Source organism: Stegodyphus dumicola, chromosome 3 (genome assembly GCF_044657685.1).
Source record: "Stegodyphus dumicola isolate Sdum_Otavi_A_Nest chromosome 3, ASM4465768v1".
NCBI classification, from domain to species: domain Eukaryota; kingdom Metazoa; phylum Arthropoda; class Arachnida; order Araneae; family Eresidae; genus Stegodyphus; species Stegodyphus dumicola.
Window position 1 is genome coordinate 211,826,344 of NC_140770.1, and position 17,453 is coordinate 211,843,796.

The following is a 17,453-nucleotide window of genomic DNA, read 5'->3' on the forward strand; positions in this document are numbered from 1 at the left end:
TCTTTAGTACTCCAATTAATCTTTCCCACCACCCTCCCCACCATGGCGAGGAAGGGCGAATAACTTTCCATTCAATTTTCTTAACTATTGCATTTTCTAAGATAGAATTCCAATTTATGGTCTTAAACAAATTATTTGATCCAACAAAATTGGTTCCATTGTCGGAGTGTACAGTGACAGGTCTACCCCTTCGAGCGATGAATCGCCTGAACGCGTGCAGGAAACTTTCGGTTGATAGAGATGAGACTAGCTCTAAGTGAACTGCTCTATATATTGCGCAAGTAAAAATGACGATCCATGTTTTTTGGCCTCCTTTTAAAATTAAGGGACCCGTCAGATCAACACCAATAATCTCAAAAATTAAAGCATCTCTTATTCTGTCTTCAGGTAGTGGCGCTTGAGGAATCTTGTATGAATCAGAGTCGAACCTTCGACATCGTACACAGTTTTGGATAACCTTGCGTACGGTCTTCCTACTCTTTATGATCCAATATTTTTCACGTAAAGCGCACATAACGAATTGTACTCCAGCGTGACTTAGCCTTTCATGTTCAGATTTGATCAGTTTTAAGACTAATGGATGTTCTGATGGGAAGTAAAACTGGGTAACGAAAGTCAGCATCATCGTCTCTCTTAAAGATACGTGTCTTCACTTTTATAAGGCCATTGGAGTCCATGGTAGGTTCTAGAGCACGTATTCTTTTATCTTTCAATCCTTCGAAAGATTCTCGTTGGATGAGTCGGAAAACCACTGTTTCAGCTCCTTTTAGTTCCTCGACTGAAATTCTCCCATGAGTTCTTTCAGATGGTGGTGTTGTAGCATTTTTAATGAATCTAAAGATCCAAGATATGACCTTTATGATCTTTTCGAATTTTGAAATTTAATTTATCGAATTTTAAATTTATCTGTATTCGTGTTATTGCTGGCTGAAAGCACAGTTCGTTTTCTCTCTCCATTTACTATATCGAACTCAGGATGTTCTCCATCTGCAATAGGCCACTCTTCTGGAGGTCGATAAATCCAATCTGGTCCTTTCCACCATTCGGATTTCCTCAATTCTTTTGCAGAGCAACCGCATGATAGCAAATCCGAAGGATTAAACTTTCCGGGAATGTGATGCCAGTGATCTAGGTTACTCAATTTTCGAATCTCATTTACACGATTGGCTACAAAAGTGGACCAATTTTCTTTCTGTTTTATCCAAAAGAGAGCATTTGTGGAATCCGTCCAGTAAAAAACTGGAACCTCTTTAAATTTCAAGTCTTCTCTTATTGTATGAGAGAGCCTGGCTCCAATAGTGCAAGCGAGTATCTCTAGTCGAGGTATGGTGAGTGCTTTTAGCGGAGCAACTCTTGCTTTAGATTGTATCAATTGACAGGTGACTCCACTCTCACCGCTGTGTCTAAGGAAAATGCAGGTCGCATACGCGTCCTTGCTTGCGTCTGAAAATACATGCAGAGTGGTACTTTCGTCTATTTTGGGAAGCAATCTAGGAATTTTGATGTCTTTCAAATATTTTAACTGAGATGACCATTTGAAAAATTTCCTTGCTAGATCATTCGGCAAATTAGTATCCCAGTTAATTTTCTGTTTCCAGCACTCTTGCAGAATCAATTTAGGCATGAGAGTAACTGGACTAGTAAACCCAATTGGGTCAAAGATTTTACTCCATTCGGAAAGAACAGATCTTTTGCTCAATACAGGGTTTTCTTCATATTTTACGTGACAAGACAAAGTATCGTCAAACAAGTTCCATTTCAATCCCAATACTGACACAACATCTTCATAATCTTTATCAGAAAGGTTTAGAATTGAAGTTTCATTTTTAAGTTTATTATGTTTCCAACCTCTTAGGTCAAATTTTGCAGTAGCCATTATTTCTCTAGATCCTTTGATAAATGAGTTTAATTCTTCAATTGATTCCACGCTCGCTAAGCAGTTAGCCACATACATGGCTTTGTGGTGATGGCGATAAGGAGCGCGCCTTGCGCCCTCCGATAAGTGTGGCAACCCTAGAGGAGAAGTTTCTTACGAGTAGCGAGCAGAGCGAAACAGGCAGGCTGTCGGGCAGTGTGCGCGAAGTTCCTAAATAAAGCTTAATTTTTATTGTGTACTATGTCTTGTTAATATTATATTAATGCAGTAAGAACATAATCTGTGATATGGAATTCGAGGATTGGTGGTAAAAACATAACCGGAAATCTCCATAATGGTGACCCGGACTGTGTTAAATCGTATGAACAGTTCTCAAGCACTTTCAGTTTTGACTACAAGCCATCACTCAAGATCTCCAAACCAGAAGTAATGGATTACATCGGTTTTCGTCCTCCGGATCACAGATGAGTAGTAATTATAGATCATTTTATAATTCTGTTTTCTACTTATCATTTAATTTAATTTTCTTTAGTTAAATTTTTGCTTTTATTTTGGCTTAAAAACCTTGCACAATGTCTGATGTTTATGCCGTCCAAATTCCGGTTTATAACCGATCAGACCCATCTTTATGGTTTATTATGTGTGAAAGTACTTTTGCTCTTGCCACCCCCAAACCTATCACAGAACTCTGTGGTGATGGCGATAAGGAGCGCGCCTTGCGCCCTCCGATAAGTGTGGCAACCCTAGAGGAGAAGTTTCTTACGAGTAGCGAGCAGAGCGAAACAGGCAGGCTGTCGGGCAGTGTGCGCGAAGTTCCTAAATAAAGCTTAATTTTTATTGTGCACTATGTCTTGTTAATATTATATTAATGCAGTAAGAACATAATCTGTGATATGGAATTCGAGGATTGGTGGTAAAAACATAACCGGAAATCTCCATAGCTTTCTTTAGCTTTGAAGCTATTTCCTGATGATGTTTTGGTACATTTTCCAAATGGTAGTTAATCGTGGCAGCGAGTAAAAAGGGGCTGGCGTTTACGCCGAATACAAACCTTCGGTGCCGATATATAGTCAGTTTTTCAGGCTGTCCTTTCTCCCACCATAGGAACCGGAGAAAATCTCGATCCGCTGGGTTCACACCTATCTGAAGAAATGCTCTTTTTATATCCGAAATTACTCCATACTTCCCCTCTCGAAATTTTGTCAAAATTTTGGGGATCAATTCAAGATAATTAGGACCCTTTTCCAGGCAGTCGTTCAGAGATACCGAATTTTTCTCCTTTGCAGATGCGTCGAACACTGGTCGAATTTTGGTAGTCGAATTTTCCCGAAACACTGCTCTATACGGCAGATAATGCCCTTTGATCTTTTCTGCCTCCGAAATATCGACAGGTTCAATTATTCCCTCTTCTACCCAATCCTTTAAAACAGTTTCGTAGGCTTCTAAGGAATTCTTAGTCTGAAGGGTTCTCACGCAAGACTTCAGATGCTTTTCTGCAAGGATTCTATTATCTGGCAACTCAGAATGAATTTGAAGCCATGGAAGTGATACCTGATACCTTCCAGCGTCATCTCTTTCTAAAGTACGGACGAAATAATTTTCTGTAGCCTTTTGTATTTCTTGTTTTGTTTGCGAAAGAGCTGGTTAAGTTATTCCGATAGAATCAAGAGACCACAAGTCACAAATTTTTCTGTCACTAATGTCTAGTGATAAAATAACTTCATTAAAATTCTTTCCCTTTACCTTCGTTCTCCCTAATATTGTCCAACCAAGGTGTGTATTCATCGCTACTAAACTCTCCGTTACGTGTCTTATTTCCCCTGTAAAGAGTTTTCCGGCATAATCTGCTCCTACAAGCATGTGTATTTCATTAGGGTATTTTTCAAATAAACAAGAATTCTCATTAGTTACATCACTGGGAAAAATTTTGTAACCTCTTAGTTTCTTTATGCAGTCCCTATCCTCCAATTTTGGAATATGTGAGCATATGGTTTTTTGGCTCAAAACTTCCATTTCGCATGTGAATCCTGTTTCTGGATTATTTAACTTAATCAGATACTTGTTGTTATTTTGCCTTTTTTCTATCCCTCCAAAAAGCCCACGAGTCACACTTTCCTGACCTAAAGATTTTAGTTTTAATTTCTCCGCAAGAAATGTGCTGATATATGATCTGCTACTTCCGGTATCCAGAATTATTCGTATAAAATTGCTTTCACCATCTCCGTCAACATTGACAATTAAAGTTTGCAAGATTACACTTTCATAGGATGAATTATTCGTTAAGGCCTTATTTTCAACTTGTTCTTCCTTAATTTCTCCGTTTTCGGTTTTAAAACACATTATAGTGGCATGTCGTTGTTTACATAATTCACACATTCTAGAAGTGCAGTTAAAACTAAGGTGCCGAGGGTGTTAACAGCGATAACAGATTCCTTTCGTTTTGCATTTCTCCCTTTTTTTCTCAGTAGACCATAAAGATGCTTGTTTACACGTTATAGACTCGTGATCAGAAGAGTCGCACAAAACACATGGTGTTTGTCCCCCCCGCAAACTTGCGTTCGTCAACTCCGAAGCTGTGTGTTTCGCAATAGGTCTGGTTTCACTCAGTTTGTTATACTTTTGCGGCGCCGCCTTTGGCTGGACCGTCTGGAATGTACGTTCCCGCGCAACTAACTGTTCAGAAAGAAATTCCACTAGGTGATTCAAATCGTAATTTGATTTTCAAACTGTTTTATTATATTCCAAAACCAAATCTGCAGGCAATGTTTTAAGCAAAATAGGTATTAATAAAGCTCCATATGTTTCTGAGGTCATATTTAATGATTCAAGACATCGAATATGTTTCTGTATATAATTGAATAACTTACGGAAATTTTGAATGTCATTACAATCTTTTAGAGGTCTTATTTTCCGTAATTTATCTATATGGGCGTTTATCAGTACATCTTTATTTCCAAATCTTTCTGTGAGGAGTTTAACTGAAGTTTCGTAATTTTCTTCGGTTAAATCGAAACCGTCAATGGTGTTATAAGCAGTACCTCCCAAAAAGGATTTCAAATAATTAAATTTGCTTATAGCGTCAAGCGTTTTATTTTGGTGTATGGCTGATGAAAAAGTGTTCCAAAACGTCAGCCATTCGCAGCTCTCTCCATAAAACTTCGGAATCGTAAGTTTAGGAAGCTTCACATTATGACTTTCAATTTTAACGTTTTCTATAATACTTTCACTTAACTGTTCAGTGCTTCGTAACGCACTCAATTTTTGTTGTTCTATATTAATTTCTTTCAATTTTTTGTTAGCTTTGTATTTAAATGTAGTTATTTTTTCACGATATTCGTCAACACCGTTTAATTCCTGGTCAAGATAATTTATGTCTATTAATTTTTCTATATCGGCATCTATTTGTTTTAACTCGTTCGATTTTTCATTTAAGAGTTCTAACGAAATTTCTAGTTCCTCTGCATTCACTTCTGTTTTGGGTAATTCAGTTTCGATTCGGCCCATTAATTTTGTAACGGCAGCCCTAATGTGGCCGCGTTTCCTTTTCAATGTATCGATGAATTCCATCATTGTTTAATATTCAACAATTCAACAAGTATCAGCAATTCACTAATTATTTATGCTTATGTATTATCTATATAACTGATATCAATTTAGACTTCAATAGTTAGGAAAACCGCAGTTACTGGCAGTCCCTGTTCGGGCGCCATGTTAAAAATTTTATCAACTTTGATCTATTAAAATTTTTTTATCATTAAATAGATAAGTGAAAGTTCACTTACCTTCTAAATAGGGCTGCCCTGAACTGCCTTCTTTCCTTCTTGTCGGTATCCGTCTCTGTAATGAACTTCGATTCACTGCGAAACACAGCCATAAACTTTTTAAGAAATTTTAATTCGTATGAAAGATATCTACAAAATATTTACAAGTTACAATGATTACAAGCATAATTTATACGGAGACGGTCTATCGTTATACATCTGTTAGACGCGTCAGCCGTTCAACTGACTACTTTTAGTCTCTTTCGCCAGAGGGCGTCCGTGGAAGTAAAGTTCTAGTAAGCAAACGCGACACAAATCATGGGTTTTCTTCCGTACAAAATTCTTTTATGCAGCCTTTCATTTACGAACGATGTATGCTGCTGCAGCGAACTTCCCGAAGTCTAAAGCCCTTTCAATCTGGACTGTTGTTAGTTGTCTATTTCTTTTAACAATCCTTGGCTAAATAACGGTCCTGATAATCTGTTGTGACATGTTTTCGACCTTAACTTGGTTGTCTGCATACATCACGATTAGTTTCGGATTACTAAATAGGCTAGCTATAGGCGGCAAATTCTCGAAGGCGAAAGTTTTTCCGCGGCCAACAAAAGCGGAGTATCAATTATCGTTTGGTTTCATGCTTAAAATGAATTAAATAATACTTACCCTCAAGCATGTCTGAAAGCAGATTGAATGATTTAGTAATTTTTATCAACTGAATCTGCCACTGCGAATTCGAAATCATTTGAAGATGTGATTAAAATTTTCGCTGAGAATAAATTCAGACGAAACGTGTAATGCGACCGAAAGAAAGGTGATTTTTTATTTCATCTGAATATTTGTGATATGTAAATATGCTATTACTATATATGAATTTTTTTGTTATGTTGGAGTGAAGTTTTTGTTACATTTTATGACATTCTAATAAAAGTATTTGCGTAAATTACGTATTCCCTTACTTTTGCAAGAAATATAACTTAGACGGCAATTTGGTTCAGCCTATTAGCGGCACATTTGTAAATCCGTCATCAGTGTCTTTAAACAATTTCCAGATTCTTAATATGACACTTTTTGTTACTTTTAAGTTTTTACGGGCATCTGTCAGCGTCTATTCTACTTCCATTCTCCTAATCGCACAATCCGTCAGATTCCTTCTCAACGACATATTTAACCTTTCACATGTGAAAATTTAATTTAGCTATTGATACATCGCTAAAATTACAATTTGAAACACTCTCTTCTAAACCTTTCCACACTTTCTGAAAAAATGGGGTCATAAAATTGCATATTTCTGTGTAACGAAGGTGAATCTCATTGGACTACATGATTAACTGTGATCTTAAGCCACCACCCAAATACCTTTCATTGGACTTCGTTTAAGAGAATTAACATGAAGCACTTTTTTGAATTTGTTCTTTTTTTTTTCCGCCATGAACTTCTGGTTTTAAAAACTAAAGATCCTTCTTCCACACGTTCCAGACCGGTTTGGATGCAAGTAAACCTATCTTTCGTGGAGTGATAATTCACTGCTAGTGTAATTAATAACACCTGACATTAGGTTTTAAAGTCAGAGAACATAATTTCAATACGGGTAATATTTCTTATGTAAATACTATTTAAGTACCGAAATGCAAATGATCCTATAATGTCAGTATCCTAATTATGTCCTGCTATAGTGCATTCAAAACCCTCAACGGAAGTCTCTTTCGAGAACTAAGTTTCGGATGCAAGTAATGATGATGCATGAAACTTCATGGAATATAAGGATGCCCCGGCATCGAATTTTGCAGAGCAGAGGAAAATATTAGTGAACCTCCGTTGGATTGCACAAAAGCGACTCCTTCAGTCCAACTGTCAGCAAACAAATGTATTCAGGTAACAAGGTATTCCAGTAATGCTGGGACCAGCATATTTTTGAAGTCAATTGCGCAAATGCGCGTCAGACACTCTGGTTGAATAGAACTCAGAACGATATGAGAGAGTACAGCTAAAAACCCGTACGAATATAACCCATCAAATATCTTTTCACGGCGCTAAGACGCCATCTGAAGATATGAATGTGTCAGTCCGAAAACAAATGGTCTTCTAGACTGCAGTGCCAGTTACAAGGTGATGCGTAGGTGCACTGCAGTTTTCAGAGAAACCCTCGTCTCCAATGATCAAAAAGCATACCCAGTTCAACATGCAATGGTGCTATTTTAAGTCGCCTTTTAATCTGGAAGCCGTAAGTCTCTTACATCAGGACAGAATGCCTATGGAACCGTTCCTTACTTTAACCATCTGGACACACTGTGACTTGTTGAAATTACGATTGACTGAAAACCAACTGGGTGAAAATGACAGATCAAAGACTGCCATATACTACGGTTATAATAGTAGTTGGAGATTAAAATTATTGGCTGTATCTATGTCATGTAGTTTCTCAAAAACTTAACTATAACCTTTCTTAGTTAAACTTAACTGAAAGGATAATCTACGTATCTCTATTCGAATTTCAGCATCAATATAATTGTATAAAAAAAATGGGACAATTTAAATATACCTTTTATTTCTCAAATTTTTCGTATCATCAGTAACAAAACGAAATGTTCATTGATTTGATATTTTATCATGAAATTTACACAGCCTATCGCATTTTTGCAAACTCTAAAAAATTTCTAAACCTTCCAAATTTTCAAATTCTGTCATTGACCCGTTTGCTCGAAAACTGTACGCTATATGCCACAATGTTTTCTTCTGTAATCCGACATAAGGACGACTGAATGCAACTCTTTTCGAAATAGCTGAGGTGCTATCGCTACATTTTTTAGATAGACCTTTTATATTTTTGCATTCAGTTTGGCAACATTAGAAAGAAAAATTTCTGGCATCATGCGAATGAACATTTTCGGAAAGAAGATGAAATGTTTCATTTCTCATAACCGCAAAATATTATCATACTTTTTGTGACTTTTTTCAAATCCAGTAACTCCAGTATTTTAGGGTTTCTACAAGTACTCATTTACATTTTTTACCTTTCCTTTTTCAGAAATGTATTCATGGCTTCCTTCATTACAGTCATTCTTTTTTTTTTTTTTTTTTTCAGCATAGTCTAACATGACCTCAAATAGTAATATCTAAAAACCATTTTATTTTAACTCATAGAAATAACGTCAAAGTGTACACACGTAAACAATTTCTCCGAATTATCATTTAAACTCCTCCTTTTATGGGGGGGGCAAATGGCCAATTCTTTCCTCGTCCGATCATAACGGTATCTTCGATTTAGTATCCGTAATGAGTGGTAACTGGTAATCCTCTGTATCACCCTTTGACAGTACAGTACATGGACAATATATTGATATCAGTTTTGTAACCGTTTTTACCATAGCACCCCTAAGCTGGTTTCCAATAATATAATGCTCGGTTACATATAATGTGGCATTTTCAGTATTATCTGCGTAAACGCCCTCACAAGTTTATTCTGGTCTCTATGTAATCAAGAAATGGGACTCAGTGGAGCGGTGCTTTGGTACACCAGGATACCTGGGCCGAAGGCCCTACCCCTTGTAGAACGTATAAAAGGTTCGAATAATTTCAGGTATCCTCATTAATGAAATGTAAGTTTTATTTATTTATTTATTTTTTATATGTAAATAACTAGAAGTTATAAGCATGTTTTAATAGATATACTTCAAAATATACATATTTTTTTAATTATTAATTATGAATTTCTTATATATAGCTGTAAAGATCAGAAAGCTATCAAGCTGTTAAGGACAAGAAGTTAAATGTAAGTAAGTGCAAAAGTATTACAAGTGCCCTTGATCAGAGGAGCAAGACAGAGAGGATGCTGGTAAGGCAATCAATTTTATATGGAATTAAATATGCAATACAGATGTAAAATTGATATTAAGATACATAATAAATAACATTATACAGAATAAATGGAGTGCATTACTATGCTATGCTTACAAAAATGATGAAGAATTACATAATCCATTCATTGAGAATGGCCAGTGGTCTGTTTTTGTTATCTATGTCATACATAGCTATTTTGATGGCTGGGTTGTTTATCATAACCTGCCTATTATGAAATCTCTTGGCAATTCTATAGTAAAATGATTTGAGGGGCGTACACCCAGTTCCTCATGTATTCTGTTGTTGCGTATGTACCAGGGTGCATTAGAAATTTGCCTCAGAATAGAATTTTGTGCAATTTACAGTTTGCCTCTGTATCGATTACATGAATAGGCCCATACAGGGCATGCCTAGCATAGTAATGGACGCAAAATGGGTTTATGAATGAGTAACTTGTTATCTATGGATAAAACACTGTTTCGAGCAATTAAGGGGAAGAGTCTAGCTTTACGTGCTCGAAACTTCTTAATAATTTCTGTTATGTGTGGGTTCCATGACAAAGTTTTACTGAGGATCACCCCAAGATAAGGGACTTGCTTGGGCCAGGGAATCGAGTTTCCATAAAACAGTAGGTTCTTCTTGAACCTTTGCTTTCTGGTGAAAAGTATGTCTTACGTCTTGTTGATGTTGACTTGTATTTTCCATTTCACTAGCCAAGCCTCTAGTGCATGTATGTAATTTTGTAGATGTTGGATAGCTGAACCAGCAAATGCACTTTGTGTGAGGATTGCTGTGTCATCTGCATACATAGCTAGTGTTGTGTTGTGTGTTGTAGGGATGTCGTTCACGTAGATGTTGAAGTAGGTGAGCCCTAATAGGAACCCCTGGGGGACCCGGCCCTAATGGGATGTTTGGTGGAATTTGTACCAGAGACGTGAACGACAAAATTTCTACCTGTTAGGTAGGACTTTGTGATGTTAGTGATGTAACCTGGGAATCCCAGATTGTGTATTTTGTAAATGAGTGCTTCCAGATAAACTCTGTTAAAGGCTTTAGCTATGTCAATAAACAGTCCTCCAGTGAATTTGTTGGTTGTAAGACCATCAGAAATCATCTCCACAACCCTGTAGAGCTGGTTGGTAGTACCGAGTCCTTTTCTGAACCCAAACTGGCTTGGGATGATAATGTTGTTGCTGTCAAGGTGGTTATTGATCCTCTGTAGAATTATGGCCTCGAAGAGTTTGCTGAGAGAGGATAGCAGACTGATAGGACGGTATGCTTCTGGATCCGTTGCTTGTTTCCCAGGTTTCAGAATTGGGATAACCTTCGCAGTTTTCCATGGAGCTTGGATAGTATTGCAGGTGGAGCATCTTGTTAAAAACTTTAGAGAGTAGAAATATTATCTTGATAGGAAGTCTTTTTAGTATGGTGTTTGTAATACCATCCAATCCTGGACTTTTCTTCTTTTTCAGTTTATTGACATAGCCAACAACCTCCGAAGGCATAACTGAAGGGATGTTGTTTATGTTTAATTCTGTTGTGAGGTTGTTATGAAGGGTGTAAACAAGATTTTCTGTTGTAGTGTCATGTATGTTGTTTGTGCAAAACTGCGATTCCAGCTGCTGTGCTAACAATTCCGCTTTCTCAGTTTCGGTGTAGTGAATCCTCGTAGGGCCTTTAAGGGGCGGAATTTTATTGTAGCATTTTGTATACCTAGAAATTGCTTTCTACAGTGAATTATTATCTGTGGAAAGTGAGTTTAGGTAGCTGCTCCAGCTGTGTTGTGCTTGTTCACATGTAAGAGACTTGACTGCATTTGAGAGACGATTGAGCTGTTGTTTCTCTTCCCTGTTTCGAGTGCGTTGGAATCTCCTTCTGGCAGCATTACGTTGTTTGATAAGGAGTGCAAGTTCTCTGTTACGTGTGGCTTTCCTCTTGGGGACTTCACATTGAGCATTATCTCGTGCAGAGATAATTTTTTGAGTGATCTCCTGAATAAAACTATCAATGTTATCCCCTGTCTGTATCGTGGGTAATGTGTAGTGTATGTTGTTGAGAGCTTTGACAAATTTTTGCCAGTCAATTCGAAAGGCTCTGGTGTCTGTTGTGGTATATCCACTGATGTCGAGAATCATTTTTACCGGATTATGATCCGATGATAATTCATCCATGACGAAATATCCAGCGGGACACTGGTATTTCCGAGCAGGAAGAAATCGAGGATTCCAGTAGATCTACTGGTATACCGTGTTGGTGTTTTTGGAGCTGCTATGTGTAATCCTGCCGTATGGGCTAAATTTAAGATTACACGTCCAGTGTCGTTTGAGTTATAGCAGTTCCACGCGCGGTGTCGTGCATTTGGGTCTCCACCTATAATAATGTGTTTTCCAAGACTATATAGAATTTGTAAGTCAGCCAGGACTGCCGAAACATTACGTCCTGGTGGTACGTAAGTGGAGACAAAAGTGTATGTTGTGGAAGTGTTTGTTGTGAGTAATAACAGAGGCCTCAACGACCGAAAGCTGCGGAATTGGGACAGGTAGATGTGGGATACAGCGTTTTATCAGGAATGCTGTGCCTTTACCCCTTGGGCGGGAGATGGTTGGATATCTGTTTGATCTATGTACAGCATAATTCTGCACAAAAATTGAAGTGGCAGGGCCAAGCTTGTGTTTCTTGTAGGAACATAATATCAGGAGTGTACTCATTTATAAAATCTCTTAACTCATGAATTTTTTGAGATAATCCATTTGCGTTCCATGTAATAATATTCAAAACATTACATACATTATTCATTATTTACAGTATTATTGGATACAAAAATCTCTTCAAATAGAAAGAAAAAGTTTATCAACGGTGTTTTCAGTGGCCTGTAATTCAGGCATTTTACTGGTCATTTTAAGTAGTACATTCATAAAAGAAATACCTTTAAACATATTCATAATATCTTTGATAAATTTGGTTAACTCAATAAGGCTAGAGAGGCCAACATCATTGGAAGATTTCTTATTCTTATTTAACTTTTTAACTTATTTTCATTCTTATTCTTATTTAACTTATTTTCATTCTTATTCTTATTTAACTTATTTTCATTGCTGATTTTAGTTTCTCTAACACTTTTATCATTAGTGACAGGAGTACCTTGCTTTTTAACATTTTGATTACCAACAACATTTGCATATGAAAGGCCAGGATTTACATAGCTATTAAATGCAGGTTTATTCTCAGATGGGGTGGTTTTGAACTTATTAGCATCTACTATTAGCAGGTTTTCTGAGACCCTGAAGTATAGGAAACTTTGGGCACCCACGATAATTCGTAGGATGCCCAGTTTGTAAACAATTACAGCATTTGACATTTTCAATAAACTTGCTATAACATTCCTCGGTTTTGTGAGCACCTGCACACTTAACACAAAGAGGTTTTAGTTTGCAATTATCAGAAGAGTGGTGGAAGTGCTGGCAGTTATGACACTGCACAACACTTCCATTAACTTGATAGGACTTAATAGTTACATAAAAGCCTAAAATCTTAGTCATGTCATAAATTTTTTCTACTCCAGGCATTTTTTCTTTTTGAATTTAAAACAAGGGCATGGGGACTCTTGTTTTTATACGATGCATTTGTGCAATGCGTCTAACTTTGTATCCAAGCTGCAGAAGTTCGTGAATATCCTCAACCGGGCAGTCGATTGGCATCCCTCTAAGTACAACCTTAATCGGTTTGTCCAATTTAGAAAGAATCACATAATGATCAATTTTTTTCTCGTCAAGATATCTGGTGATGTCACGATGGTCATCCTCTGTCTCAGGAAAATTTTTTAAAAAGTCCCCCTGCACCTTGCCTGCAAATTCACATTTAACATCTTTTTTTCAGCACTTTCATAAAATCATTAAACTTAATTTCTGGCTTAACCATAATAGACCTTGGTTTGCTAATTTTGACATTTACAGTAACATCCATATTAATATCAGTATTTTCAATAATTTGTACATCATTATGATTAGTACTTAGTTGCTGAAATTTGTTCTCAAGAGGAATATCAGAGTTGCATTTGATCAATTTACATGGGCGGGCGGTATTCTTTGGGAGAATAAAACCGTCCTCATCATGATCGTCGTTAATGGATCTCTTAGCCAATTTTTTGAGGGCCGCTTGGGCTTAGGTTTATTTATAGTGTCATTACTTACAGTTTGGCCAGTATCCTTAGAATTTTTTCCATTATCTTTACATATATCATTAACAACAGAATTTAAGCGTTTAATAAGCACATTTTTACCAGAGAATTCTACACCACTAAGATCAAGGGCAGGAATACTTTGGCACTTACCTTTAATATATTTCTCAAGAGCAGTTCCAACACTTCGATGGATTTCAAAGTCCTTCTGGATCGCAGCAATGCTAGCGTCATCTTTAATAACACGCAAAAGATGAGAACAGTTGTTTCCACGAGTAACCAAGTCCTTGTTTATAGTATCTAAATATCCTAGGGCACGGTACACATCATCCGTATTCCAGGTTTCTTTCGCGAGTAAGTCTTGCCAGTCAGGGTCGAGCGTCAGGTTTCCGTATTCCAAAATATCCGAGGTAAGTCCACACAGGGTCTTCTTAGCAGCCGAATTTACTATATCAGAATCAGATTTTTCCAGTAACGGGGAAAACTCATTTGCCTCCATGAGTATCGTTGAGCACTATCACAGGAAAAACTCAGTAATGAAGAAACATTTCACACAAAATCACAGAAAAAAAGGAGCACTACACAAAATGCAGCAGTAAACGTGTAATCGACTTGAAGAAAAACCACGAAAATACGAATATAATCATGGGATTTAGTAGAAACACATTCGCAAACAAAGATGGCATCGAAAATGGCGCACAGGAACCACGAGGCACACGGAGCTATCACAGAACACGTCCTTCACGCACCAAGTACACCAGCGAACTCCTCCCCCTAATCAAGTAATAGGGGGACCGGAAAGTAATGTCGTCTCTGCGCATGTCGACAACAACATGCTAAGGGCAGAAGTGGAAGCAAATCCATGTCAAACACTCTTAACCAACCTTGGTCTACCATCCAAGAACATTTAATCAGAATGGAAAAGTAAGCAAAGCAGGTGTTTGAGTCCCCCATAATCTGTCCGAAAAGAACAAAGCCAACCTATCCATCACATGCAACAACAACATCATTGCTTCAACGACACCATACAGAACTGTTTTTTGATCGTTTGATTAGTGGAGACAAAAACAAAATAAGTCCTATATGATAATCCAAAACTCAAAAGGCAGTTTTAATAGGGGTTACAAAGGGTTTACATCCCGAAAAGGCGCTTATGGGTGTTTGATGGAGTATTCGTGGCATTGTTCATTTTGAATTGCTGAAACCTGGGAAAACTGTTAATGTAGATCTTTATTGTGAACAATTGGATCGAGTGAACCAATCTTTAATCGAAAAATATCCGGTCATTAAATCGAAATCTTTAATCGAAAAATATATTGTCAGTATAAAAGGCATCATTCTGCAACACGTCAATGCAAGACCGCACTTTGCAAAACGGACACTGGAAAAAATGAATGAATTGGGATGGGAGGTGCTGCATCCCCCACCATACTCGCCCGATATCGTACACTCGGATTTCCATTTATTCCGATCCCTACAACATTTTCTTAGTGTCAAAAAATTTTAAAATTTGAATGATGTCCAAAATGCCATCTTGAGATATTTTACTCAAAAACCAATTGATTTATATCGGTTTGGGGATTGAAAATCTGCACACTAGATGGCAAAAGGTTGTTGATAACGAGGGTGATTACATTATTGATTAAAATAAAAACGTGTTAAAAATTTATTCGTGTGAATTTAATGTAAGAAAGCGACATTACTTTCCGGTCCCCCTATTAACTCGATTTGCCAGACAATCAGAACGCATTACTAAAATAACTGAATGAACGCATGTGGTAAAGAGCATTTTGAAGAACATTTTGAGTTATTTTGAACAAACACGTCTGTGTGATGCAATTCAAGATCAGTGGCGACTCGTAATAAGCACTGTGGAACTGCAGTACCCCCAATTTCCACTTATTATTATTTTTAATATTTAATATAGTGTGCTCTTTAGTCTTTAATTCTTTCTTTATACTTTTACAATACATAATCCTTAAGCGTTATGTCAGTAGTCATCCCCCACTTTGTCAAAAAGGTACGAAAGTCTTTGGAACTGCGCGCTTCACAGTTCCAGCGACGTGGTGTTTGCGGCTCTGCGCATGCGCACTCAAAACGCAGCACGCGAGCTGGGTCATGTCCATGTTTTAAATACGCTAATACGTAGCTAACGTACTCTATTGCAGGTTACTCGAGCACAGAGCATTTGTTTTTCTCTCGATCGCGCTGTCGAAGAAATGCCCTTGAAAACCAATTCATGGGGACAGAAGCGAAGAGAGGAGTGGGAGAGGAAAAACGCTGCTAATAGAAACACCCTCCAAAGAATCTGATTCTTTGCACCCTCTAAACATACGTAAGAAGGTAAAGAAGGTGTTGGCTGATACCGTTTCATTCGCACATCCTCGGTGTGCTAGGTTCGCATTGTTTGTAGTTACCCGAAGTTTCCTTTTGTTTGCTATATTCAGTTTGTTAATTCGTTATTATTTTTTTTTATTGTAATCTTTTTTCGATATATATTTTTTACGAACTAGTGTAAATAGTTAAGATGGCACTTATTAAAATCAGTGTATCGGAACTAAAGCATTTACGTTTTTTGCAATTTTCTTTGGAAAGAAAAATTAAAATGAAATTACCCAAGCCAACACCTTGTAACAAAATATAAGACTAGAGATTTTTAAAGGAAATTCAAACCCGATTTGTGTGAGAAATGTTCGTGGATTTGTAGATGCGAATTAACTAACATGCTGTTTTGTTTTCCATGTCTCATCTATGCAAAACTGAATGGTGATTCAAGTTACATTGTTGCTGATTAATCATAGCTAACTCATAAAATAAAAAAAAGCATGAATATTCGCAATCGCATTTAAACTCTATCTTAGAATTTACTTTGCTAGGAAAGGTGGATATTCGCCAACAACTCGATTGTGCATTTAGTTCAAATGTTAATAGAGACAATGAGAAGGTTACAAAAATCGTTATGCTCTAAAAAATATTGATTGCGTTTTCTTTTGCAGTGCATTTGAGCTTCCACTTGAAGGGTATGATGAAAGCTAGAATGCATTCAATCCGGGAGTTTTCAGAGTTCTTATCAGCTTCTCAGCAGAACTTGATTCCTCTTTTAAATATCATCTCCCTAGTGCTAATGTTTTTAAAAGAACGTCAAAAGAAATTCAAAATGATTTATTAGTGTATTCTCGCTGTTTCTAAAAACCACATAAAAAATGATATCTCAAAATATTTCAGTAATAGCAGATGAAACTACTGGTGTTTCATCCACTTCCCAACTACTTGTCGTTTTTGATATGTCTTTAAGTAACGGACCACCGTTGAGAGATTCTGGGAATCTACGAATCTAGGCAGGAAGCAAAATCTATAGATGAATGTGTTCAAGCAAGTTTGGAAAAAGTAGTTGTCAAACCTAAGAAATCACAGAGATACAATAGTGCACGCGTAATGAGTGGTGATCATGCTGCTTTCAAGCTTTTATTCAACGTACCTACAAGAATTCACAACTGGTGCATTGTTACGCGCATCAGCTCAGTTTCAATATTGGGCAAGCAACCAGTCAGAATCAGGAAGTTCTTGTATTTTTTCCCAACATGAGTGATATTACTAACTTTCTCAATGAGAACTTTCACAGGGAACTCAGTAACTCTCACAGAGAACTGCTGTTCTAGATGAAACTGTTAGAAAAGGCTACCTGGTCCAGCTACTACATGGAATTTTAAGAGTCGAAATTTCAATACAGTGCATGACTATAGTGAACACGTGATTGAATGCATGGCTAAAATAGAGTCAATATATAAACAAGCTGTATTAA

The 17,453-nt window shown here is 37.1% G+C and overlaps 1 long non-coding RNA gene across 1 annotated transcript in view; it reads left to right on the forward strand.

Annotated features, from left to right (window-relative positions):
* The window catches only part of LOC146998265 (uncharacterized), a 283,096-nt gene that overhangs the window by 30,883 nt on the left and 234,760 nt on the right, over nucleotides 1-17,453 (forward strand). The window contains exon 2 of the long non-coding RNA XR_015040404.1: nucleotides 9,359-9,469. This is a non-coding gene — a long non-coding RNA (uncharacterized LOC146998265). The remainder of the gene's footprint in view (nucleotides 1-9,358; nucleotides 9,470-17,453) is intronic.